The 27,384-nt window shown below is 34.1% G+C and overlaps 1 long non-coding RNA gene across 1 annotated transcript in view; it reads right to left on the bottom strand.

Moving 5' to 3' along the window:
* LOC144305306 (uncharacterized) overlaps window positions 1-27,384 on the bottom strand; it is a 176,579-nt gene that overhangs the window by 125,498 nt on the left and 23,697 nt on the right. Inside the window, exon 2 of the long non-coding RNA XR_013372361.1 lies at window positions 26,284-26,320. This is a non-coding gene — a long non-coding RNA (uncharacterized LOC144305306). The remainder of the gene's footprint in view (window positions 1-26,283; window positions 26,321-27,384) is intronic.

Here is a 27,384-nt window from a genome sequence, read left to right as displayed (position 1 = left end):
GAAGACTGATCACTGAGCATAATTTTAGGTTTACATGCATCCATTTGGGTCTATTTGAAAAGTATGTTCATTTCTTGCACTTAAAGAATATTTAAAGGATATGAATAGCTGTAGAGAGTGATTTTTTTTATTCACGAGTTTTAGTGCTGCTAAAATTCTTGTATATTACCAAAAAATTACCTTCCATTTTTCTCTGAAAGTCAAAGGTAATATAAAAAATATTACATACTTAAATTTTTTAAGTGCCAAATATTCCTACTGGAACTACAAAATACTGCTGCAAGTATTTTAAAGAAAGCCAAAATACACCATGTTCATGGATCAGAAGAGTCAATATTTATAGATGCAATTTTCTTAAAGTTGATCTATAAAATCTGAGGAGAAAATTTTACTTGACATCAGTTTAATTATTGACTCATACAATAAACTACAAATATTTTGACATTTTTTTTAAAGATTTTTATTTTATTTGAGAGAGAGAGGGTATGCTAGAGGGTGGGGAGAGGCAGAGGGAGAGGGAGAAGCAGACTTCCAGCGAGCAGGGAGCCCAGGTCCGGGCTCGATCCCAAGACTCTGGGTTCATGACCTGAGCTGAAGGCAGACACTTAACTGACTGAGCCCCCCAAAAGCCCCCCTATTTAGTCATTTTAAGTTAAGGTTATTTCTGCTTTACTTTAGCAATTGCCTGATGGTGCTGTTGTAAACTGCAGGCCAGAATTTGCATCTTCATCAAGGAAAGACATTGTTGGAGGCTCACAGAAAGCTCTGTACTAGGTACACTCTACTACTGATACTTGTTTTGTATTATTTATGCAATGTTCAGTCAGGTACAGCTACAAGAAGAGACTGAGAAGAGGCTCAGAGAAGAAAATATTATAAGTCCTAAAGTTAGTAGGTGCAGCACTCCCTACCAGGCTACATGAGAATGACCCCATTCTGGTCAGAGGGGGGAAGACAGGAGCAAGGGAAAAGCATTAAGCCAGAGACTTTATTGGGGTTTCCATGGGAAAGTTAAGGCAGTGCATAGTGAACAGTTAAGGATTGTCTGGTTTGAGGAATTTTGCTGGGTTTTGGTCTATGGGTGGTCTCTAGTTGCCTGGTACCTTGCCCTGGGATGCCTAGAGCAGAGTAATATTGCCTCCTGGGGTACCTGTGCCAGATAGAGGAGGTATGATTCTGGATTGGTCAGTTTGCATACCAAAAGTATGAGCCCAGGGATTCCTGGGTGGCTCAGAGGTTTGGCGCCTGCCTTGGGTCCAGAGCATGGTACTGGAGGCCTGGGATCGAGTCCCACATTGGGCTCCCTGCGTGGAGCCTGCTTCTCCCTCTGCCTGTGTCTTTGCCTCTCTCTCTGCCTCTCTCTCTCTGTGTCTCTCATGAATAAATAAATAAAATCTTAAAAAAAAAAAGCATGATCCCTGTAGAGCCCTTTGGTGTCTCTAAGAATTGGCTAGCCCAGAGAGGAGCAGTCTCTCGCAGCCAGGAAGTTTTCTTTTTTTTTTAGGATGTCAAAATATCATTATATATACATATATATATATACATACACACATATACATATATATAATTTATAACTTACAAAATTATGTAAAATATAATACATATGCTATCATATATATATATATATATATATATATATATATATATATATGCAATACTTCAAAGTATAGACTCTGAATTCAGACTTGCAAAGCTGACACCTCTACACTATTTTTGGATAATAGCAGTAGACTGAGTCAGATCTCAAGAACTCTTTTCCTGTCAAGGGGTAAATTATGGACTCGAGATTGGACGGAACAAGCAGTAATATTATAAAGATGAAAAAAATGAATAGGGGAATTTAAATGTGATTATTTGAAATACTTTTGGTACAATTTTTAATGTCTTATTTTTATGGACATATGAGAAAAGTTTTCTCTTTCTTCTTAAGATATATCTAACTCCCAATTTAATAAAATTGTTTTATAAACTAAAATAAATACATTTACATGGACTTTGATTTTCACTGACCCCCCAAGAATGCAGACACTTTTATTGACTCCTCTTACACTTCAGAGAAATATCATTTGTAAAAGTTCATTCAATAAGAATAAGTCATTTCACCAGAAAATAATTAGACAAATCAAATGTGTGCAACCAAGGTCATGTTAGCATTGTTTTCTTTTAGTTAGGAATGACAAACCCAATGTTGAGGTAGAAGTACTAACCAGATGTGTAGTCAGGTCTGCAAAGGGCTGCAAAGCCCTTCCAAGAAAACTGGCCTTGTACCTGGGTCACTTCCCAGCAGACCAGGAAACAGCAAATTTTGAGAATTTCTACTAGAAATAATTTATCTAATCTAGAAATACTGCAGGTGAAATCTGATGGAAGAAATTTCTTGGATTTGACTTTCTAGCCTCAAGATGGACAACCAAATCATAAAGGATTTAAAAATTCCAGTCCAAGAATCATTATAAATATTTCAGGCAAGGGGTGCCTGTTTGGCTCAGTTGGAAGAGCATACCAACTCGACCTCAAGATCATGAGTTCAAGCCCCTTGTTGGGCGCAGAGCCTACTTAAAAAAAAAAATTAGGCAAAAGAAAATTCTTTAAATCTAGTAGCTGCTCTTTACTGTTGGCTGTAGATTTGCAGAGAAAATTGAATGAGCCATATATAATTAATTAATACTATTGGAGCACCTAAGTAAGATATCAAACCAAATCTAATGAGACCAAACTTGTGTGTCTGTGTGCATGTGGATGAACAAGAATAAGCTTTAGAGATTATTTATAGTCAGTCACAGGAGATTAAAGGGAGGAATACCATCAGAAAAAAAAGTCCCAAGTCTTGGAAAGAGACAGAAGAGTGTAGTAGGTATACTTTCGTGGACTGCTAGGCATTGCTTTGTGCACTTTCTAATTATCTGGCTCTTTAGGGGAATGTACCTTTCATTAACTTTCTATTGACTGGGCAATTTTATGACTTTATAGTGGTAGTGATTAAACTGTAGAAAACTGATAGCCATGCAAAGGATTCTTAGCAATAAAATGATCCCTGTTCATAACAGGGCAAATCAATTTTTTTCAGTAGAGAATATAAATCTTTATAATTCAAATTCTCACATGAACCAGTTAAAATTTTTACCAGTTACTTCAATAATACATTAAATAAAATCCTTAACATAAAAAATAAAAAAATCCTTAACATATATGTATTTAAAAACATGCTTTAAAATATATAAGATATCCAAAGATTGGAGAAAATATTTGTAATATAGCTAACAAAAAACATATATGTAGAATATATAAAGCACTCCTAAAAATCAATAAGAAAAACACCAACCAAGTGGAAAATAAAAGGCAATTAACTTGAAAAGACTTCTCGGCGAAGTCATTTTGAGGTCAATTCCCAGGCTGATAGGTATATTAAAAGGTACTAAGCATCATTAGTCATCAGATAAGGAATTATATATTCAGAAAATTATTAAAAAGGCTGACAAAACCAAACATTGGCAAGAATGTATGATGAATAACTCTCAAAATGTGTGGTTGGGAGTGCAAAATAGTGCAACCACTTTGGAAAACTATTTGGCAGTTTTTATAAAACACACACCTTACCCCTGCCCTAGCAATTCCTAGGCATTTGTCCAAGAAGAATAAAAACAGATGTCCATGAAATGACTGGTACCTAGTTTACATAGCAGCTTTATTCATATTGGCCCAAACTGAAAAGAACCCAAAAACCTACCTAAGTGCTAATGAAAAAACAAAATGTAATATTCCTAGTCCTCAACAATTAAAAAAGTACAATAATAGGTGAGGGGCACCTGGCTGCCTCAGATGGTGGAGCATGGGACTCTTACTCTCAGGTCATGTGAGTTCAAGCCTCATGTTGGGGGTAGTAGCGTTTACAACAAAACAAAAACAAAAACAAAACCTGAGACATTCAACAGCATGAATGAAACTCTCATATTACATGAGGTAAAAGATGGGAGACACAAAAGAGTACTCGCTGCTTCATTCCATTTATATGATGTTCAATAATTAAATAAAATAATAGCCTATGCTCATAGAAATTATAGCAATGCTAGTCTCTGGGGAAGGGTGGGAAAAGCCTGGAAAGCAAGAAGGCAAAGCTTTCTGGGAAAATAAAAGTAGTTTATATTTGATCAGGAGATCAGAGTCTAAATTACATCAATGTAAACATTTACATGTTCAAACTGTTTTCTGTCCTTACACCAAAATCCCACACTGCCTTGATAATTTCATAAATTTCATTTGTGTTGATTACTACTGTGTGGCGATGTCCTTCAACTATTTTATTCTTTCTCCATATCATATTGTCTGTTGCCTATTTTACATCCTTTGTATCAGCTTGCAAACTTGACACACACACACATGAAAATAAAACCTGCTTGGAATTTGATCCACATTCTTTTGAATTTACAAATCAACTTTGGGGAAATTGACACCTTAGTGATATAGGGTTCTCTGATGTCTTATCATTGTATATCCCTCCACTTATTATGGTCTTTTATAATATTTTCTTAAAATGTTTTGTTATGTTCAGGGTTAGAAAGTCTAGCACATCTTTTATTATATTTATTTTTTAGGTATTTGATATTTTCTTTCAAACACCTTTTCTGGTATATAGAAATACAAATTATTTTATATTTACCTTTTATTCAGGAAAACTGCCAACCTCACTTATTAATTCTAATGTGTTCATAGTTAATTCCTTTGGAATGGTCTATATATATAAGCTTTGTCAAATAACAGCTGTTTTAATCTATATTTTCAATATTCACTAAATATGAATACTATGAATATTAATTTCTTCATTTTGCACTGTTATACTTATCAGAACTATTAGTATAATTTGAAGAGAAGTAGTGATAATGGCTATCCTTGTCTCATTTTAGATTTTAAACAACAAACGATTCAACATTTTATTAAGTATTCTATTAATCTATTAAGTATTTCATGTAAATGTTTTGTAGATGTTCTTTTCAGATTTAGAAAGTTCTATTTCTAGTTTACTGAAACTTTCTTCGATAAATGTATGTTTAATTTATCAAATCTTTTTTAGTTTTCTAACAAGATAATCAAGGCTTTTTACCTTGATTTGGTTAATTTAGTCAACACAGTGACTGAGGTTTTCAAATGCTAAACTAACAATGTTTCCTTAGAATACACCTCATTTATGATTAGCATTTTTTATGTATTACTGAGTTCAATTGGCTCTTTTTTTTTAAATTGTAGTAAAAAAAGCAACTACTCTCTTCTCAAATTTTTAATCATATGATGCAGTGTTGTTAACTAGAAGCACAATGTATAGCAGATTACTAGAACTTTTTCATCTTGCATGACTGGTACTCAATATCTACTGAATAGCAACTGTCCATTTCCTCCTCCCTCATGTCTCTGGAAAACACCGTTCTATTGTCTGTTTCTATAACTTTGACTCGATTAGATACATCAAATAAGAGAAATCATGAAGTGTTTGTCCTTGTGTTACTGGCTTATTTCACTTATTATAATATCCTCAAAACTCATCGATATTGTAGTATATGACAAGATTGCTTTCTTTTTATGGCTAAAAAAAAAACATTCCATCGTATGTATATGCCACATATCCTTTACTCATTCATTCACTAATGAACATTTAGATCATTTCCACCTTTTAACTAAAGTATATAATGCTGCAAGGAACACAGGAGTGCAAATATCTCTTTAAAATTCTGATTTCAATTATTTTGGATAGATACTCAGAAGTAGGACAGCTGGATAATATGGTAGTTCTATTTTTAGTTTTTTAAGGAAACTCTATATAGTTTTCCATAATGGCTATAACAATGTTCATTCTCACCAACAACGTACAAGGGTCCCCTTTTCTCCACATTCTCACCAACACTTGTTATCTCTTATCTTTTTGATAATATCCATTCTAACAGACATGAGGTAATATTTGATTGTGGCTTTGATATACATTTTCCTGACGATGAGTTGTGTTGAGTACTTTTTCATGTACTTGTCCATTTATATTTTTTTCTTTGGAGAAATACCTATTTAAGTCCTTTGTATACTTTTTAATCAGGTTTTCATTTTGGGGTTTTTTGTTTTTGCTTTTTTGCTATTGAATTGTAGGAGTACTTTATATATTTTGGATATTAATCCCTTACCAGATAAACAGTTTACAAGTTCTTTCTCCCATTCCATAGGCTTCCTTTTTCCTCTCTTGATTGTTTCCTTTGCTGCCCAGAAGACTTTTGTTTGATTTAGTTTCACTTGTTTATTTATGCTTTTGTTGCCTTTGCTTTTGGTGTCATATCCAAGAAACTATTACCAAACAAATGATATGAAGATGTTTCCCTATATTTTCTTCTACAATTTTATGGTTTCAAGTCTTACACTTAAGTCTTGATTTTTGTGTACAACGTAAAAAAAAAGGTCTAATTCTTGTATTGGTCAATATTCAGTTCTTCCAACATAATTTTTCATTGAAGAGACTATACTTTCCCCACTTGTGTGGTCTTGGCACCTCTGTCAAAGACCATTTAGCCAAATATGCATAAGTTTATTTCTGAATTCTTTACTCTGTTCCATTGGTCTATATGTCTGTATTTATGCTAATATCATACTGTTTTGGTTACAGTAACCTTATAATATGTTTTGAAGTCAGGAAATATGAGACCTCTGGATTTGTTCTCTTTTATCAACATGTTTTGGCTATATAGGGCCCTTTGTTGTTTCGTATACATTTTGAAATTGTTTTTTCTACTTCTTTAAAGAATGCCATTGGGATTTTCAGAGGGATTCACTGAAATTGTAGATCGCTTTGGGTTGCATGGACATTTTGACAATATTAGGTACTCCAATTCATGAATACAATAAAAATCTTTTCCTTTATTTGTAACTTCTTTAGTTTCTTTGATTATTATTTTTTTCTTTTAGTTTTCAGTGCAGAAATCTTTCATCAGCATGGATAAGTTTATTTCTAAGTATTTTATTCTTTTAGATACTATTATAAATAGGACTTTCTTACTTCCCTTTTCGATTTTTCATTGTTAGTGTATAAAATTGCAATTGGGTTTTGTATGTTGATTTTGTATCTTGTACTTTGCCAAATTTATTTAACTGTTAATTTTTTGTGCAATCTTTTCTGTTTTCTACGTATAATTTCCTGTCATCTGTGAATTTTACATCTTCCTTTCCAACGTAGGTGACTTCTGTTTCTCTGTAACATGGTGATTCAAAGGGATGCCAGTATCCCAATGTTTATAGTAGAGATGTCCACAATAGCCAAAATATGAAAAGAGCCCAGATGTTCACCAACAGATAAATGAATAAAGAAGATGTGGTGTAATTATATACAATGAAATATTACTCATCCATCAAAAAAAATGAAATCTTACCATTTCCAACAACATGGATGGAACTAGAGGATATTCTGCTAAGAAAAATAAGCAAATCAATTATCATATGATTTCACTCAATATGCAGAATTTAAGAAACAGTACAGATAAACATAGGGAAAGGGAGGGAAAAATAAAATAAAATAAGAGAGGGAGACAAACCATAAGAGACTCTTAACTCTAGAAAACAAACTGAGGGTTGCTGGAGGGGAGGTGGGTGGGGGGTTGGGGTTACTGGGTGATGGGCATTAAGGAGGGCATTTGAGGTAGTGAGCAGTGGGTGTTATACAGAACCAATGAATCACTAAACTCTACCTCTGAAACTAAGACTATACTGTATGTTAATTGATTTTTAAATAAATTAAATTAAATTTTAAAAAATGAGTGAGCATCCTTGTCTTGTTCTTGATCTTAGAGGAAAGGCTTTAAGTTTCTCATCATTGAATATGATGCTAGTTTTGGACTTAGCCATCCAATTTATTGGCTTATCATTGTTCCTAGCAGTCTCTTATGATCTTTTGTATTTCTTAAGTATTAGTTGTAATGTCTCTTTCGTTTCTGATTTTATTCATGAGTACTCTCCTTTTTCCTTAGTTAATCTAGCTAAAGATGTGTCCATTTTTGTCTATCTTTTCAAGAAACCAACCCATAATTTCTTTGTTTTTTTTTTTAATCTCCATGACTTTTTATTTTTTAACTGTAAGTTTGTAACTATTGAACCCCTTTGGCCACTTGACCCACCCCCATCCCCAACCCCTCTGGCAAACACCAATCTGTTCACTGTATGTATGAGCTTATCTTTTGTTTTGTTTTGTTTTTTAGATTCCACATATAAGCAAGATCACATGGCTTTTGTCCTTCTCTGATTTTACTTACCATGATGCTTTTAAGCTCCATCCATGTTATTGTTAATGGCAATTAATCTTTTTTATGATGGAATAGTATCTCATTATGTATATATACCACATTTTCTTCATCCATTTCATCCACTGATGGACATTTAGGTTGTTTCCATAATTCACCTATTGTAAATAATGCTACACTGAACATAGGGTGCATATATCTTTCAACTTAGTGTTTTTGTTTTCTTAGGATGAATACCCAAAAGTGGAATTGCTAAATCATATGACAGTTATGTATATATATTTTTAATTCCAGCATAATTATCATACAATATTATATTGGTTTAAGGTGTATGATACAGTACTTTGGTTTCAAGTGTGCAATATAGTGATTCAACAATTCTATGCATTACTCAGTGCTCATCATAATAAGTGTACTCTTAATCCCCTTCACCTATTTCACCCAATCCCCTCCCCCCAACAACTTCCCCTTTGGTAACCACCACTTTGTTCTCTATATTTAAGAGTCTGGGAGTTTTTGTCTCTTTATTTCTTTGTTTCATATCTTAAATTCTACTTTTGAGTGAAATCACATGGTGTTTGTCTTTGACTTATTTCACTTAACATTATATCCTCTAGGTCTATCCATGTTGTTGTAAATGGCAAGATCTCATTCTTTTTTTGTGGCTGAGTAATATTGCAGGGTGTGTGAGTATATCTATCATCTATAAAGCTGCATCAGAAAACTCAGCCTTAGGGAGGTGTGGATCCTGAGGCTTTGATGATATAGAATTATGGAAAGACCTACTTCTATCAGCTGTGATATGATCAAGACTAAGCAAGATTTGAGTCCCCTTCAGTCAATGGAGGACAAGTATATACATTCTGTTAAGCTGTGCCAGTCTGGCTGAAATGAGGCAAAAAAGAAATTCCCGGGGTCATTTAATAGCTTGAAGACTTGGAGAGCCATGTTCTCTACAGATCAGTCACTAATAATGACATCTGGTATCAAATGGGTGATGGCGTGTACCTCCTCCCTGAGGGCTTCACGTTCAACATCAAGCCATCCAGTCCTGTGAAACACCCACAGAAGGAACCTGGGATAAAGATGATCTATATCCAGAACACTACTGGAAATGTTTCAGTTACACCAAAGGCAGTGACTTGGAGTCCCCTGAGCCATACCAAATTGGCTAAACAAAAGAAATCTTCTGTATCAAGAAGAGCAATGGCAGGCCTGATGAAACAGATAACAAAATTAGAATCAACAAATTCTACAGGCCAGAGAACACACACAAATGTACCCAGGCAAATTACCATGCAGAAATCAACCTGCTTTACTAGATCAACAAGGAGGCTGATTTAATGGTGGTGGATATAATATTCTTATTTTTTTTTTCAAAATTTTGATTATGTCATCCCACTGTCTTCTGGCCTGCAAGGTCTGCTGAAAAATCCAGTGATAGTCTTATAGGAGTTCCCTTTATTGTGATGAGTAGTTTTTCTCTTGTTGTTTGCAAAATTCTCTCTCTCTTTGATTTTTTGATTATCAAGTGTCTCACCATGGATTTATAGGAGTTCACCGTAGCTGAGTTCTGTTGGGCTACTTAAATATGTATGTCCATTTTCCTCCTCAAATTTAAGAAGCGTTTGGCCATTATTTCTTTAAATTAGCTTTCTCTCTCTTCTTTTTCTGGGTCTCTCATAATAGGTCCATTTAATATATCAGATATCCTGTGAGCTGTCTTCAGTCACTTTCACTTTTTTTTCTTTTTGTTTCTCTGATTGTATAATTTCAAATGACCTATATTCAAGTTTGCTGATCCTTTAAAAAAAATTTTACTTATTTACTCATGAGAGACACAGATAGAAAGAGGCAGAGACAGAGGCAGAGAGAGAAGCAGGCTCCTCGCAGGGAGCCCAATGTGGGACTTATCCTGAGACTCCAGGACCACGACCTGAGCTGAGGGCAGATGCCTAACCACTGAGGCATCCAGGCATCCCAAGTTTGCTGATTCTTTCTTCTGCTTGATAAGTCAGCTGTTGAACTCCTCTGTGAATGTTTCATTTGCTATTGTACTCTTCCACTCCAAAATTTGTTGGTTCTTTTTTTTTATTTCTGTGTCTGTTGATATTCTCATTTCGTGCATGCACTGTTATCTTGAGTTCATACAGCATCTGTACCAAAACTATTTTGAATCCTTTGTGAGGTAATTAATTTACCTCTATTCCATTAAGATTGGTTTCTGGAGATAGATTTTGTTCCTTTGATTGGGCCATATTTCCCTCTCATGTGCCTCATAGCTTTGACCTAATATCCAAACACTTGAAGAAGCATCCCTCTTCCTGTGCAGGCCTGGCTTCGTACAGGTAGAGGCCCTCACCAATCTGTCCAACTACAGATTATGAGGATCTCTGAAACCATTTTAGGAAGCAATTTCTCTGGGTCTGTATATGAAATTTCCTAATTAGAGAAACCCGTTGGTTTCTTTTTCAGGAGCTCATAATTTCTTCCTTCCGCTAGTATCTGTCTATGGCATTGCAAGTTCTCAGACTCTTCAGCAGCAAGCTGCAGGCCCTACGCATCCAAAGTATGTTGGCTTCCTATCAGTTCCCTGAGTCGGAAAGACAGATATTAGCCTCTTGGGCAGCCCTCTGAAGAGCTAGAACACTGGTACACATGCTCCACTCTTCTCTTTTTCCCCAAGTGAGAAGTGGAAGCCAGAATAATCTCTCCAGGCATTGAGCTGTGCTGCCTTGGGGGAGGGGTTGACATGGGTAAAATGAAATTGCTCTTATATGTTTCAATGCAACTGTTCTCTGCTTTTTGCTCACCTGGAGTACTGAAGCTTCTTAACTGAATTCTGAAAATCAAATGAAGGTATTTTGGTTTGTATCTTATTGCTAAATCAGTGCTCCTAATGGGAGAATGAGAGCACAAACCTCCTGTTCTTCCATCTTGCTAACATCTGCTCATATTTTGTTTTGCATATTCAAGAGTGTGGGTAAGATTCAGACATTTTAAAACATCAAAGCCTGAGAAAATTTACCACGTAGATTCTCAAAGTGAACCACTAACTTTTCATAAAAAACAATTTAGATAAAACAGGTATGGTATGAAAAAAATAAGGTGAGCAAATAAATCGCCAAATTTCTGGGCCAATTTGAACAAACATTGACTCTAAAAAAACAAACCAAAAAATGTCATATAAAAACTAGGTAAAACTAAATAGTGGAAGTAGTTTTATTAGATATAATGGGAAAGGGTATAGGAATTAAAACTTTCTGAGCTATGTGTATTATACTGATAAAGGATAGGAATACTTATTAAATTAAACTGCTAATTTAGACTTGCATATCCTCATGATGATTCAAATATCTTTCTCAGGTCATAATCCCAATAAAAAAGGATATCTATCCATTCCCCCCTTTGCCTACCCTCAACTCAGGAGTTTAAGAAAGTAATAAGTCACGAACTACTATTCTATATTATAACAGACAGATTTACTACCACTAAATATGCTTCAATGATTATCTCCCTCTTCAGAGACCTCTGAGTGCCTCACTGGTCCCTTCTGCCAGAAGTTAAATGTTTCCTGCTCATCCATCCTTACCTCTTCTTTTTAAGTTTGAATCAAGATTTGGTCTCTTTATTTCTAACCAAAGCAGGAGTACAATCAGTGAGGCTGAATTACCTAGAAAAAGCTTTGTGAAAATATATATACCGGATTCTACAGCCACATTCCCAGATGTACTTATGCAATAGGATTTAGATGAATCCAGGCAGGAAAGCGTCCCTCTACCCACGTCACTCTGATGCACAGCCCATGATCTCAAATGAGATCTATTTGCATTTTCCAGGACATCAGGCAGCAAAACAACATTTGTATCAATGCTCTACCATGTGCTGAATCTACTCTGACAAGTAACTTCTTACAAATTGTAATAGAGGCTTAACCTATAAGGAGGTACAGAGCGATTTTTTTAATTTTGCAGCAATATATGCTCTTATAGGATATTGAAAAAATTAATACAATTGTTCTTAATTCCTTTACATTTTTTCTTTTTCTTATTCTAATGTGTATGTGTGTAGATACTTTTTGCTAAAAGTAAAATCATGCTTTATATAACAGTTTATTTTCATCTTTCTTCATGTAACATTATATTGCCGCCATTCACCAATGTCTTTGCAAAAATCTTCCAATAATTGAATTTTTGTTTTATATTTCACCACACAGACATACTATAATTTATCTACCAATTCTACATTGTTGAGCATTTAATCATTTTCATTTTTTTACTAAGATAAAACAATTTGAAGTCATTTAGTATAAACCTTTGCACTTTTCTTTAATTATTTCTTTAAGATAGATTCTCAGTAATGTAAATTAGTAGGATGAACACTTTAAAGCTCTGCATTCCAGACATGTTGTACTAAGGTTCTATTATTGATATGCATCTGTATTTCTTTATGGAGGTTCACACTATTGTAGAAACTCTATACCTTTATAGATCATTTGAAGTATGTAGTCTAAAGACAGAACATTTTACTCATCATAGAGGAGAATGGGATCCCAGGGAAATAAGAGACTTGAACCTTTTTCCCTTCCTTACAGCTAACTTGCTCAGTGGCCTATGGCAATTCAATGAACTATTTTGAAAAGCTGCCTCAAAGTTCCACAGAGTAAGCATGAATGAAAGTAACATTCACATTCTCTTGAAGATTGTACCGTATGCTACAAAATTCAAGCAGACAAAATGAGATAAAAATGAAGAGTTGAATACAACACACAAGAGCAAACAAGTGACTATATTGCTTTAGGTGAAATTGTAAAGAATTACATTTTACATTATCTGTAGAAGCTTCCAGAGATTGAAATACCTTGTCGCCTTTCATAAACAGGTATATTTACCTTTCTGTTTATAAGCACCTACAATTTTTCCCTTATAGTAAAGCAAATTCACTTTCTAAAGTCCACACTGATCCTTATAATTATCTCTTATCCAATTATTACTTAGGATTTCAAGTTATTTATTTTCTCCTATTTTTCTCAAATATTCATTTAAAATTAATAAAAGATATAGTTTAATTGCTTTTAAAACACCACTTAAAAAGTCTCTTGAAGTGATACTGATTTGAAGAGTCAATTTGAAATGAAACATCTGTTGAAGTTTTAAATTTTGTAGCATCTTTTGTTTATGTATAAAAATAATTCATATAAAAAATGTTTCTGAACATTTTAAAAGTATTTGGTACTCTGTTTGACAATAAAGATTCAGAAAACAATAAGACAATCTCTCTTCAAAAGGTTCAGAGCATAGTGAGAGAAATAAACATGTATACACATAATTACAGTGCCATGGGTAAGTGCCATTAGACTTGAGGAAATATGTAGGCTGGGGTAAATAATGACAAATTGAGCATATGGTAGGCACAGAAAAACTCGACAAAAGTAACTTTTGAACAGACAAAAAAAAGAATAAGGCTTCACAGAAGTAAAAAGAAGCCCATTAAAAGCATGAACAGCACGTTGCATTAAAAAAAAAAACACACACACAGAATTATAGACTTGTACTATACTACGAATGGCCAGAAAAATCTCACATTATGTAAGAATTCTCTATCAAAACACATTTATTCTCTCTACATTTACAAGCAGGTATCACTTTTCCTTCTGCTGTAAACCTAAGAAGTTACTAGAAATTATTTTACTTAGTGCTTTGTACAGATATTTTACAGAATTCTATCCAAACTAAAACTGATTTTTAAGTGAAATTTTAACAAAAACATGAAAAAATTTCATTTGGTAATGAAGCTAAAACCAGACAGGCAGTGAACCTTCAGAATTTGTGATTTTGTGATGTTTTCCACAAGGGCTAAATCAACTTCAAGAAGTTGATGGTACATAAAAGAGACTGTTTCCCCACAGCTCAGCCCCACCACTAGGAATGGCATTTTCAGGAGAGCTGAGCAGAGTACAGAAGAGCCTGGAATCCTTCCCAGGTCTCAATGAGTTTGTGATCAGGACTTTGATCCTCTCAGAATGAGGCATTATGCAAAAACAAAGTATTTATTACTAACTTTCCACAGAAAAAAATTATCTCAGAAAAAATTAAGAGCCAAATAGAAAAATTTCAACCTACGCAAACAACATTTTTTTATTTTATGTCTAACAGGCTGCGAAATAAAATAAAACAAAAATGTTATGAGCAATTAACATTTCTCATACTTACACAGTATTTCTGCACAAATGCCTATTAAATATTAAGGTGGATCATGGCTGGCGGCATGCCAGGGCTCTGCAAAACACACGGCCACCATTTGTCTGCATCAGCAGAGGCTGCAATTCCAAAATAATCAAGTTTTTCTCCCCTTTCTTCTGTGCATCTAGTTTTTTTTTTCTTTTTCCTTTTATCCTCCTCCTCATTGAAAATAAAATTCAGTGATTTAATATTTACATTTTTTTAACTACATATAAAAGAGGTAAGTTAAATTGTATCAGAAGACTCACTAGGAAAGAAGCCAATGCTGGGACTGCACATACACTCTTTTCCCTAATATTTTCTAGAATGAAGCATTAGGCAAGAAAAGGAGAATTTTTTTAATCTATTAAGTAGATGTAGAGAGAAGATTCATCTGCCAGACATGGAACTACAGAATGCCCTGTAGAAGGATGGAAGAAAGGAGCACCTGCCCATAGTAATCCATTCACAATCTCCTAGACTGGCTTTCTTCCCAGAAGGCAGTAGCTAGTTATTGGGAACTTCTGGAATGGGGGAAAGATCTGATACTTAGGAAATAATCATGTCCTATATTGCATACTTTGTCACGTTTATTCCTCATAACAATTCTGAAATTAGGAAACACTGTAACCATTTTATAGATGAGGAAACTGAATACCAGGAAAATTAGGTAAAATATATTGCTAGTAACTGATTGATTGAATCTCTACAGAACACTGAAGTATACAATACTTTCCTTGTAATGAGCCACCTCATGTGAGTCTCTCCAATCTTAGCACCACCCCCCACCTTAGTTTTTTCTCATAGACTTCTATCCAGATGAAACTCACTACACATAGATTACTGATATCTTCCCCATAAAGATTTAAAAATGAAGTTTATCATTCTCTTACTCCCTTCTCTTCACTCAGGTCATAAAAAGTCTGTCTCATATGAGTTGGATGTTTTGTAAGGCCTCTGTCCAATTCACTTCAAGGATGAGGACAGATTGAGTTTGGAAAGGCTTGAATTGTAATCTTTCATAGGTCAATCCAACTAGAGAGTCTCAGAAAAATACGTCCAATGAACTGTGTATTTAAGCTTGATGGACATTTGCCTAGTATCTCTGGAAACTGTATCCAATGGATTACTGTCATGAAAAACATGCTAACGGTACAATCCAATCTTATTCCACATATGAGGCATTCCAATGAGCTCCACTCCTTCAAGAGACCCAACTCATTCTAACCAGACATTCATGATTGGTCTTGGAGGTGCAAACACATAGGCACATTGTATGGCATTTAGTTGTTCTGTTTGTTGTTGTTTTAATATAAAATATCCACAAACAATGTTAGGTCAAAAGCCTACACACTTATTTTTCTTATCACATAATAATAATAATAGTTATTACTTATTCAGCCCTTATGTGTCAGAAACTGATCTTTTTTTTAAAGAATAAGCCCATTTAATTTTTATCACAATCTTATAAAAGGTAAGTGCTATTTTCATCCAAATTTGTTCAAGTGAAGAAAACAAAGCAAGAATGCATTGATTACTTCTGTATGGGCACGAAGTCAGAGTAAACTTAATCCCTGGGCATCTGGCTCCAAATACCAAGCCTTTAATCTGCACTCTGCCATCCACACAAAGTGAACTCCATATGAGGAACCACAGACTGTAATTTGGACCTTTCCAAACTCAATCTCAATCTCATAAAGTCTCTTTCTAAGCACCATTAAAGAAAGGTATTAGATCTGCCTCATGAAAGCACTAGAATCATTTGAATGCAAATATTTAAAGATACAGCATCAGCTTCAAAGTCCTTAAGATAATCACCCCCAAAGAAAATACAATACATCCAATTCAGTAGATGTTTCTACTATAGTCCCCAACCTGTGGTCCAAGATATATTCCCTCTTTGGAATCTTTATGCTTCCACAATACCTTGCATTTGGCTCTACAATTATGCTAATCATATTTTCTTAGATTTATTTCCTTGCCTATCTCACCATACTGACGCAGGGCAGAATTTGAGGTTTTACCTATTTTTCTATCTCATACACTACCCTGGAAATGTCAGGTACTCATAAAGTATTGATTGTGTGAATAAACAAAGCCATTACCCTCACAGAGTTTACATTATAGTATTGAACATAATAACAGGCATTCTATTTCAAAATTAAACCCTATTAAAATCACAGTAAGATATCGCCTCACTCCTGCTAGAATGGCTATCATTAAAAAGATAAGAAATAGCATAATGTTGACAGGGATGTGGAGAAAAAGGAACCCTTGTACACTGTTGGTGGGATTGTAAATTGGTACAGCCACTATGGAAAGCAGTATGGAGATTCCTCAGAAAAATTAAAAATAAAAATACCATATGATCTAACAATTCCATTTCTGGGAATCTATCCAAAAGAAGTGAAAACATTATGTCAAAGAGATATCTGTATCCCCATGTTCATGGTAGCATTATTTGCAACAGCCAAGACAGAAAAAACCTGAGTATCCATCAATGAATCAAAGGATGAAATGTTGTGTATACACACACACAAACACACGAATATTATTCAGCCATAAAAAAGAAGAAAATCCTGCCATTTGCAACTACTGATGGACCTTGAGGACATTATGCTAAGTAAATAAGTCAGAGAAAGACAAATACTATGTGATCTCATTTATATGTGGAAACTCAAAAAAAGAAAAAAAAAGAGAAAAATAAAAAACTCAGAGAAAAAGATATCAGATTTACGGTTACCAGAGGTGAAAAGTGGAGGTAGAGAGGGTTGGGAATTGCACGAATATGGTGAAAAGATACAAACTCCCAGTTATGAGATAAATAAGTACTACAGATTTAATGTACAACATGATGATTACAGTTGACACTGCTGTATGGTATATATAAAAGGTGTTAAGAGAGTAAATCTTGGGCAGCCCGGGTGGCTCAGTGGTTTAGTGCTGCCTTCAGCCCAGGGCGTGATCCTGGAGACCCGGGATCGAGTCCCACGTCGGGCTCCCTGCATGGAGCCTGCTTCTCCCTCTGCCTCTGACTCTCTCTCTCTCTCTCTGTGTGTGTGTGTGTGTGTCTCATGAATGAATAAATAAAATCTTTAAAAAAGAGAGAGAGAGAATATAACTTAAGAGTTCTTGTCACAAGAAATAAAAACATTTTTTCTTTTTTTTTTCCGGTGTCATATGAGATGATGGATGTTAACTAAACTCATTGCGGTAATCATTTCACCAAATATGTAGACCAAATCATTACACTGTACACCTTAAACTTACACAGTGCTGTATGTCAATTATATATCAGCACTACTGAAGAAATCCTATTAAAATATAATTTAATGTGCTGATGTTTCAAGGATTATAACCAACATATTTCTGAAGCCTTACTCCAATTCTTTCATGGCAAAAACAGTTCGCATTCCAGATTTTCAATTAAAATTGTTTTACTGTGACACTTCACAAGAGAAGGGCACAGTATTTCTCTTGGTAGTTTGAATCCTATGAAATTGGAAAATATATAAGGGTTTTTTTTCAAGCCTGAAAAATACATATTTTTCTAAATTTATTTATACCAATGTATATATATTTTTATATTTTACATGTATATAAATGAAGAATTAAGCTACATTGCTAAAGGCTCTTTAAATGTACAAAATATATTTTCATAACTAATACATATTTGCTGATAAGTAAGCCTACTGAGTTTTTCTAATGATATTTTAAATTTTTTCTCTTAAAAATCAAGTCAATTTTCAAGATACCTGTCTATGAAAATCCTGCTGAACAGGATTCAGGCAATGAGTGTTGTAATCAGAATAAACTCCTTCTGTGCTTTGGCCAGACTTTTCCATGATTTCTTACAACCCCTCAAACGTCTTAGAAATCAAGATTAAATCAGGAAGAACTGACGCACATACATACAACTACGATATGCCAGGCACCAGCACTATTGTCTAAATGTGAACTTCATTCAGAAGAGCTGCTTCTTGCTTCCAATTTCTGGAATCCAATGTAGAATTTGATTACACACTACACTCAGTGTCTTAAGGCTGTGTTTGATTTCTGAGCTCAAGTGGCTTTGCAGGTAGATTGTTGATCTTTTTTCTGAACTCTTAAGAAGAGCTGTAGTTTTAAGGTAATACAAAACAATCCAAAAAGCAATAGAAAAAAAATTTTAAAGTAAGGGACTAAGATTCGTTACAATAGGTAGCATCTAATGGCCATTTGGTACCTAGCTGTGAGATTTTCCGCTAATTTCTCCTTTCTATGTCATGGTTTGCTTCCCCATAAACAAGGAGGGTTCATTCATTCCAGATATTTACTGTGTACCAACCATATGTAAAACATTATGCTAACCTCCATAGATGATACAAGTAGCCTTCAATTTGCTAATAGAAATAGCCTGTTCTTTTAGAACTGCATTAGAAGTTATTCAGTTGAGGTAAATATTATTTCCAGGGACCCTGGAAGAGTTCCTAAATCCTATCCTGTCAATCACTTGTTGTTTTCAAGGCTTTCCCAAAGGAATTATACCAAGAGTAATAAATAAGAACTAAAGTATAGTTTTGTTAATAAGTCAGCAATGATAGGGGGCTCCTGGGTGGCTTGGTCAGTCAAGAGCCTCACTTGATTTCAGCTCAGGTCATGATCTCAGTGTCATGGAATAGAAGCCTAGGTCGGGCTCCATGCTCAGCAGGGAGTCTGCTTAAGATTCTCTCCCTCTCCCTCTGTCCCTTCCCACACTCACTCCCTCTTTCTCTCTAAATTAAATTAATAAATCTTTAAAAAATAGAATAAAACAGTAATGATAACAACTAAAATTTTTAATTACTTACTATGTATCAGAGCTCATTCTAAGCATTATATGCATTATCTTATTTGATTCTCAAAGAAAATCTATAAAACAAATTTCATTTTTATCTCCCATTTTATAAGAAAAAAGTGAATCTGAAAGAGTCAAAAAGAAGCTGAGTCAAATAGTCAATAAGTGGTAAACCTCAGATTTCAACTCAGGATTTGAATACACAGTCTGTGTTCTTAACATTCCTCTATATTGCTTCCTATAACATGATAAAGACCCAATAATTCAATCTAGAATTTCATCATAAGAGCTCAAGTACAGCAAACAGTTTACCCCTTGATGTTCACCCTATTAAACTAAACCTTGTGTCTAGGTAGATGGTAACTCATAAAATTGATCTTCCTACCCCCAAGTAAACACCACTATATCTGTAAGGCTACCTGTGTTTTGTGCATCTTTGTGAGTTTGTATTCCTCATACTCGTATAAAGAAAAATAAATGTCTCTGAATACCCGTCCAACAACTAGACAGTTCTTAATTCAACTAATTGGAATCTAAGGAATCTACATGCTACATGGGAAATGGAAGCAAAAGAATCAGTTGGGTTTACAGACTGGGCCCTATCTCAACTACCCCATGCCCTATATTAACAGAGGAGGTGAAAAGAGAGTAAAAGACAAGAAACAGCAAGAACTGGACTGAATCTACCAGTCTGCCCACCTGTATAGAAGAGAACAGAACATAACTAACTGAGTTTTAATACACCAATCTGCCATTTTGTAAAATATGACTCTCTCATGGGGGTGGATAGCAAAAAGTCAAAGCTTACTGGTATACAGAAAATTGAATTTTTCCTATCCTCATATATATGGACAGAGTTTTCTTTCTTTTTCAATCAGACGTCCTTTATATATTTTCTTTTATCCTTACAACAGTAGTATAAGAAGTTAGTTATCTCTGAATCCATATTAACACAATTGCAGAAAATATCTCCAAATACCTTAGTTCAAAATATACGTGCTTTATTGTATAAATAAGCACACACTCTATTCATAATTCCTGAGACTGGTCTGATATTAATTCATCCATGGTCTGTATCTAAATCAATAGATATTTATGAGAACCTGATTCCATTCAAATACTGCTGTCATTGATACATGCAAAACAATTTTTGTTTTGCGTAAATTAATGACAGCTAATGACAACAAATAAAATAGATAAATCTGAATGTGTTTGCCCCTTATTTCATATTTAAGGATGTTCTTCCAGATTTGGAGACTAAATCAATTTGAGTCAGAAACTATTTGTGATTGGGAGCTCCCTTTTTTCCATCCTATAGTAAACCAGATTATCATTGAGGAGAATTGCCCACTTGTTTAATTTTACATTCTTACTCTGAATTGCGCCCTGTATGTCTCACTAGAACCCACCAAATTGAACTGACTTCTAGATTTCCTCCAAATCAATTTTCAGTCAGCGCCTTTAGAGCCACAGATGCTATCAATTCAATTCAAACAGATGCTATCACTAAGCTGTTGTGTTGCTGCTTAGAATTCTTTTATACAGCAGCTCTCCAATGTTGTAGCCATACATTTTTAAAAAGATATTAATGACTGTAAATGTGGCTACACGGCCAATGTACAATATTGTGCTCAATTAAGATAACACAATACTGGCAAAAGCTTTTTTCCCTCCAACACTTGGTTGAATCAGACTTGGACCTATGTTTGAAGTCTGAGAAAGCATCTTATTTTCCTTTATAAGTTAGAGAGCACACAAACATTCCAGGGATATTTTCCCAATTTTTCCAAAAGAATAATAGAGACAGTATTTTTGTGTCTACCACAGTATTAAAGCTTCTGGTGAATGAAATATTTATCCAAAGGACAAAACTAAAACCTATATGACACTCCTACCTCCACTATCTCCTTCATGACTCACATTCAACTGATTAATTCCCTCTCTGCTACACAACTGCTCAAACACACACACACACCCCTCCATCCTGATTGCTACTGCAACTCACATCCTCATCATCTTGCTCAATCATTCCCAAATAACTTATTGATCACTTCACTGTATTATACTGAATAACATGCTTGTTACTGGGTTTCCAAAAAATGAAATGAAAACAGCAGATATCCAAGTATAGATGCAAAAACAGATGCATAATCAAACAACTGAATACATCATGTTAAATACTCTAGAAAGAAAAAAACTGATTTTCCTTGAGCAAGGCCAATGTAGATATATGGTTTTGAAGTCTACATTAAGGAGAGGAAACAGCATGTACAAGGCAGCAAGATGCTAAAGATCAAGGCGCACAAAAAGATAGTCAAATAGCCAAATATCCATGGAATAGAGGTACATAGTAATATCCTGTGTTTTTCTGCCAGAAATGTTTTCTCATCTACACCCTTCTTTACATGACTTATTTTTCTAAAACATGTCTGGTTGTGTAGTGCAACTCCTAAAAAAATGTATATCCCCTATTTCCCATAGCATAAACTCTGCCTCTAAGCATGCATGGCCCATGCTTGAAATAGGACTATGGGCTTAACCTATTGGCAGTGGTGGCAATAAGTGGATTTTGACATAGTTTTATAATTATGACATAATTTTTGACAATGTTAATATTTCTTTTGTCACAATTTTTTTCTGGACTACTTGCCTTGTATAATAGTAGTTTTTTCAGATGCTTAGATTGACAAAAACATATCATATTCACATACTATTATAAATTTTATTATTGAAACAAATAGGTTTTATAGGTTATTTTTGCAGTATTCAATTCCCTTTCCCCATGTTTAATATAAGTATATAATGGGGGGCTGTTGTTTTAAACCAAGGGTTGACTAGTTCAGCAAATATTGTTTGCTCACTTTCTATGAAAAGCACAGCTCAGTTCTCTCACAACTCAGTCCAACCATCTCTGGCATTTTTATTTTGTTTTGTTTTGTTTTACCTTTTGAACCTCTTCACACATTTTTCTCACCCACCCTCACCCCTTGGCAACCACAAATCTGCTCTATGTGTAAGCATGGCTTTCATTGTTGTTATTTTCTAGACACAATTATTTTATCATTCCCATGGCAAAATGGTCACATCAAAATATCAACACAAAACACTTTTATTTGTTACTTCAACTAATCATTCTCAAGTGCCTGTTATTAACCAAGCACTTACAGGTATATATATCAGTGAATGAAACAAAGATCATGCCTTGGGGAGTTTAAAGCCTAGTGAAATGAGAAAGACAATAAAAATAAACTAATATAAAAGGAAATTTGTAAGATTTTTAAATTTAAATCCAATTAGCCAAAATATCATTATTTTCAGATGTAGTTTTCAATAATTCATCAGTTGCCTATAACACCCAGTGCTCATCACATCACAGGCCCTCCTTAATGCCCATCACCCAGTTACCCTATTCCCCATCTCCCCTTCAGAACTCTCAGTTCCCAGAGTTAAGAGTCTCTCATGGTTTGTCTCCCTCTCTGATTTTTTCCCATTCAGTTTCCTCTCCTTCCCTTATGGTCCTCTGTAGTATTTCTTATAGTCCACATATAAGTGAAACCATATAATAATTGTCTTTCTCTGATTTACTTATTTCACTTACCATAATACCCTCCAATGTAAATGTAAATGGTAGGTATTCATCCCTTCTGATGTTTAAGTAATAGTCCTTTACACACACACACACACACATACACACATATTGCTGCGTTGTGTAACTATGTATATATAAAATATATAAATTATATATATTATAATATATATTATATATATAGTGTGTATATACACACATTGCTGCTCTGAACATTGGGGTGTAGGTGCCCCTTCATTTCACTACATCTGTATCTTTGGGCTAAATGCCCAGTAGTGCAATTGCTGGGTCATAGGGTAACTATATTTTTAACTTCTTGAGGAAATTCTGTACTGTTTTCCAGAGTGGCTGCACCAGCTTGCATTCCCACCAACAGTGTAAGAAGGTTCCTCTTTCTCCACATCCTCACCAACATCTGTTGTTTCCTGTCTTGTTGATTTTAGCCATTCTTATTAGTGTAAAGTTTTGATTTGTATTTCCCTGATGACAAGAGATGTTGAACATTTTTTCATGCATCTGTTGGCCATTTGTATATTTTTTTTGGAGAAATATCTGTTCATGTCTCTATCTGTTCATGTCTTCTGCCCAATTCTTGACTGGGTTATTTGTTTTTTGGGTGTTGAGTTTGATATGTTCTTTAGAGATCTTGGATAATATCCCTTTACCTAATATGTCATTTGGAAATTGATAAGTTTTAATATGAGTAGCACAATGAGAAGCTGAAGAGGTAAGAGAACCAAATATGCTGGATTTGGAAAATGGGAAGTTTGACATTTTTAACATGATTATTTGCATAGAATTCATTGAGAAAGTAACATATGAGCAAAAAACTTAAAGGAGCTGAGGAGTTAACCATAGACATATCAGAAGAGGTATGTTACTGACAAAAGGAACTACCAGCCCAAAAGCTGTAAGGAAAGAAAAGGGCATGACATCTTCAAGGAATAACAAGAAGGCTTGTATGGCTGGAATAGAGGAAGTGAAGGGAAAGGTAGTATAAGGTAAGGATAGATTATTTGGAATCCTGGTTAATATTAGAAAGATGACAGCTTTATTCTTAATGAAATAGGAAACTATTGCAAGATTTTAAGCAAAATTATATGTTCTGATCTACACCTACATTTTCAAGGCAATATTCTAGCGACTGCCTTGAGAAAAAGAAAAGGAAAAAAGCAGGGATAAAAGTTAAGTAGCTACTGAATGCCAAGTAAAAAAATGATGGTGGCTCAGAACAGGATGGCATCACTTTTGAAGATTGAAAATGATGAAAAGTGGTCAGATTCTGAATATAGTTTTAAGGTAAAACTAATAGAATGTCTTAACAGATTGTATGGAGATTATGAGAGAAAGAAAAGAATCGAGTTTAATTCCAAGATTTTTTATGCTTTTTTGTTTGTGCCTAGAAAAAAATGGAGTTGGCATCAAATGTTAAGACTACAGGTGTAGCAAACTGTGGGTGTTGATTCACACTAAATGTAAGTGATCTAAACACTCTAATGAAAAAGCAGATATTTTCAAATATTAGATAAGAAAGCAAGACCCAACTACTTGGTGATTACAAGAAACCTACTTTAAATATAAATAAGCAAATAACTTAAAAGTAAAAGAATAGAAAAAGTGATTCCATGCAAATTCTAATCAAAAGAAAACAGAAGTGGCTATATTCATATCAGATAAACTAGATTTCAAAGCTCAGAATATTACTGGAGATAAACAAGGTCATTTCATAATGATAAATAGGTCAATTCTTCAAAAGGGCCTAAAAATCATAAATTTTTGTGCCCTAATAATAAAGTTTCAAGATGCATAAAGGAAATACTGATAGAACTGTTAGAAAAAAAATACACAAATCCATTTACAGTCAGAATTCAATACTACTCTAATGACTGATAGAACAAGGAGGCTCAAGATCAGTAAAGATATAATAGATTTGAGTAACACTATCAATCAATTAGGTCTACTTTACATTTAGAAAACATTCTACTGTACAACAGCAGAATACACATCTACACATCCTTCTCAAATGTACATGGTCTATTTACCAGGGTAAGCCATATCCTGGACCATAGATCAAGTATGAATAAACATAATAGAATTGGATTTATACGTATTATGTTCTCTGATCACAATGGAATTAAATTAGAAATAAATAACACAAAGATATCTAGAAATTTCCTAAATACTTGGAAACTTGAATAACACAGTTCTAAGGAACCCAATGGTGAAATAAGAAATCAAAAGAGAAATTAGAAAGTATCCTGGAAAGAATGAAAGCACAGCATATTAAAATTTGTGGGATGCCACTAAAATAGTACTTATAGGGAAAATAATAGCCTTAAATGCCCAAATTAGAAAAAAAGGAGATCTTAGGTCAATGACCTCAGCTTTCACCTAAGAATCTAGAAAATGAGGAGCAAAATAAACTTAAAACAAAGAAAGGAAATAAAAATATCAGAACTTAAATCAATAAAGTAGTAAACAGAAAAACAATAGAGAATATCAATAAAACAAAAATTGATACCGGTTCTTTGAGATTAATAAAATTAATAGATCTCTAGTTGTACTAACCAGGAAAAGAGAAGATACAGGTTATCATTTTCTGGAATGAACAAATCACAAACTACAAATTCTACTGTTATTAAGAGCACAATATGAGAAATACCATGGCGATAAACTACTTAGATTAAATGAAAGTTACTTGGAAGAAAAACTACCAAATTTCAGTCAAGAAGAAATAAATACTCTGAATAGCCCTATATCTATTAAAGAATTTGCTTTTGAAAACATTCCCACAAAAAATACTACTAGACTAGATGGCTTCACTGGTGAATTCTACCAAATATTTAAGAAATAATACCACTTTTATATAAAGAGTCCATAAAATTGAAAGACAGGTAGTACTCCCCAACTCATTCTATAAGGCCACCATTATATTGATACCAACACAAAGAAAGACATTACTGGAAAAGAAAATGACAAGTCAATGTCACAAAAACAGCTATAATAAGTCTTAACACAACTTTAGCAAATTAAATCCAAAAATGTATTAAAAAGAATAATATCCTAACGAAGTGAGTTTTATCACAGGAATGCAAAATTGATTTAGTAATTCAAAGCCAATCAATGTAATTAATCACAGCAACAAACTAAAATAGAAAAACCATATTTTTATGAACTTTCTCAACTTCATAAAAAGTATCTATGAAACATCTACAGCTAAGAACATATTACAAGGTCAGAAACAGCTTGCTTTTTTTTCCTAGTATCAGTAATGAGACAAGGATGTTTCTGCTCTCATTTCTTCTATTCAACATTATACCAGAAGTTCTCCAGTGCAGTATTTGAGGGAAATAAAAGGCATCCATAGTACAAATAAATAAATAAATAACTGTGATTACTCACCAATATGATCATCTTCTTGAAAACAATCCAATGATACCTGCAAAGCAAAATACTAAATCTAATAAGTGAGTTTAATGATATCACAAAATTAAAGATAAATATGAAAAAATCAGTTTTATTCCTAATTCTAGCAATGAACAGTTGTTGAAAAAAATACCACATATAACACAAAACATATGAAATAGTTACAAATAAATCTAACCCCCCAAAAGGTGCAAAAACAATACACTGCTGAGAGAAATTAAAGAAAACCTAACTAAGTAGATAATCCATACTCATGGGTCAGAAAATTCAGTATTTCCTTGAAACTGATCCATAGATTGAATGCAATTTCAATTAAAAGCCTGTCAAAGGTCTTGTTTTGTTTTTGCTTTGTAGAAATTGACAAGAGGAATGGATGAACAAATTTTGGTATATCTACACAAGGGAATATTATTTAGCAAGATGAAGGAATGAACTGCTGATACATGTAACATCAGTGAATCTCAGACTAAATATATTGAATAAAAAAAGCCAAACTGGAGTACATATTGTGTTATTCCATTCATATAAAATTAAAGAAAATGAAAATATAATCTCTAGTGACAGAGTATGGTGACAAAGTTGTTGTCTGATGATAGTGAGTGGGTGGGGAGAGGAGAGGGAAAGATTTCAATGGGACATGAGGAAACCTTGAAGGGTAAGGAATATGTGCATTATTGTAAATATGGTGATGGTTTCACGGGTTTTTGTATTTTAAGCATCTTCAGTTTACTTGAATACCAATTATTCGTCACCATTTTTTTTAATATTTTATTTATTTATTCATGAGGGATGCAGAGAGAGAGAGGCAGAGACATAGGCAGAGGGAGAAGCAGGCTCCATGCAAGGAGGCCAATGTGGGACTTGATCCCAGGACCCCGAGATCACGCCTTGAGCCAAAGGCGGACATTTAACCACTGAGCCACCCAGGCATCCCCTCACTGCAACTTTTTAAAGAGTGTAGATAATTGCTGCAATGCCACTTTTGAAAAGCTAAGTGGAAAGATAGTCAAATAGAAAGCAAGAATAGAATCTGATAACATATATAAAAGGATTGGGTTAAGATAGGAGTGCTGATAC

This window comes from Canis aureus, chromosome 35 (assembly GCF_053574225.1).
Source record: "Canis aureus isolate CA01 chromosome 35, VMU_Caureus_v.1.0, whole genome shotgun sequence".
Taxonomy (NCBI): Eukaryota; Metazoa; Chordata; class Mammalia; order Carnivora; family Canidae; genus Canis; species Canis aureus.
The sequence above is the reverse complement of the archived record's forward strand: the minus strand, read 5'-3'. Positions and strand labels throughout refer to the sequence as shown.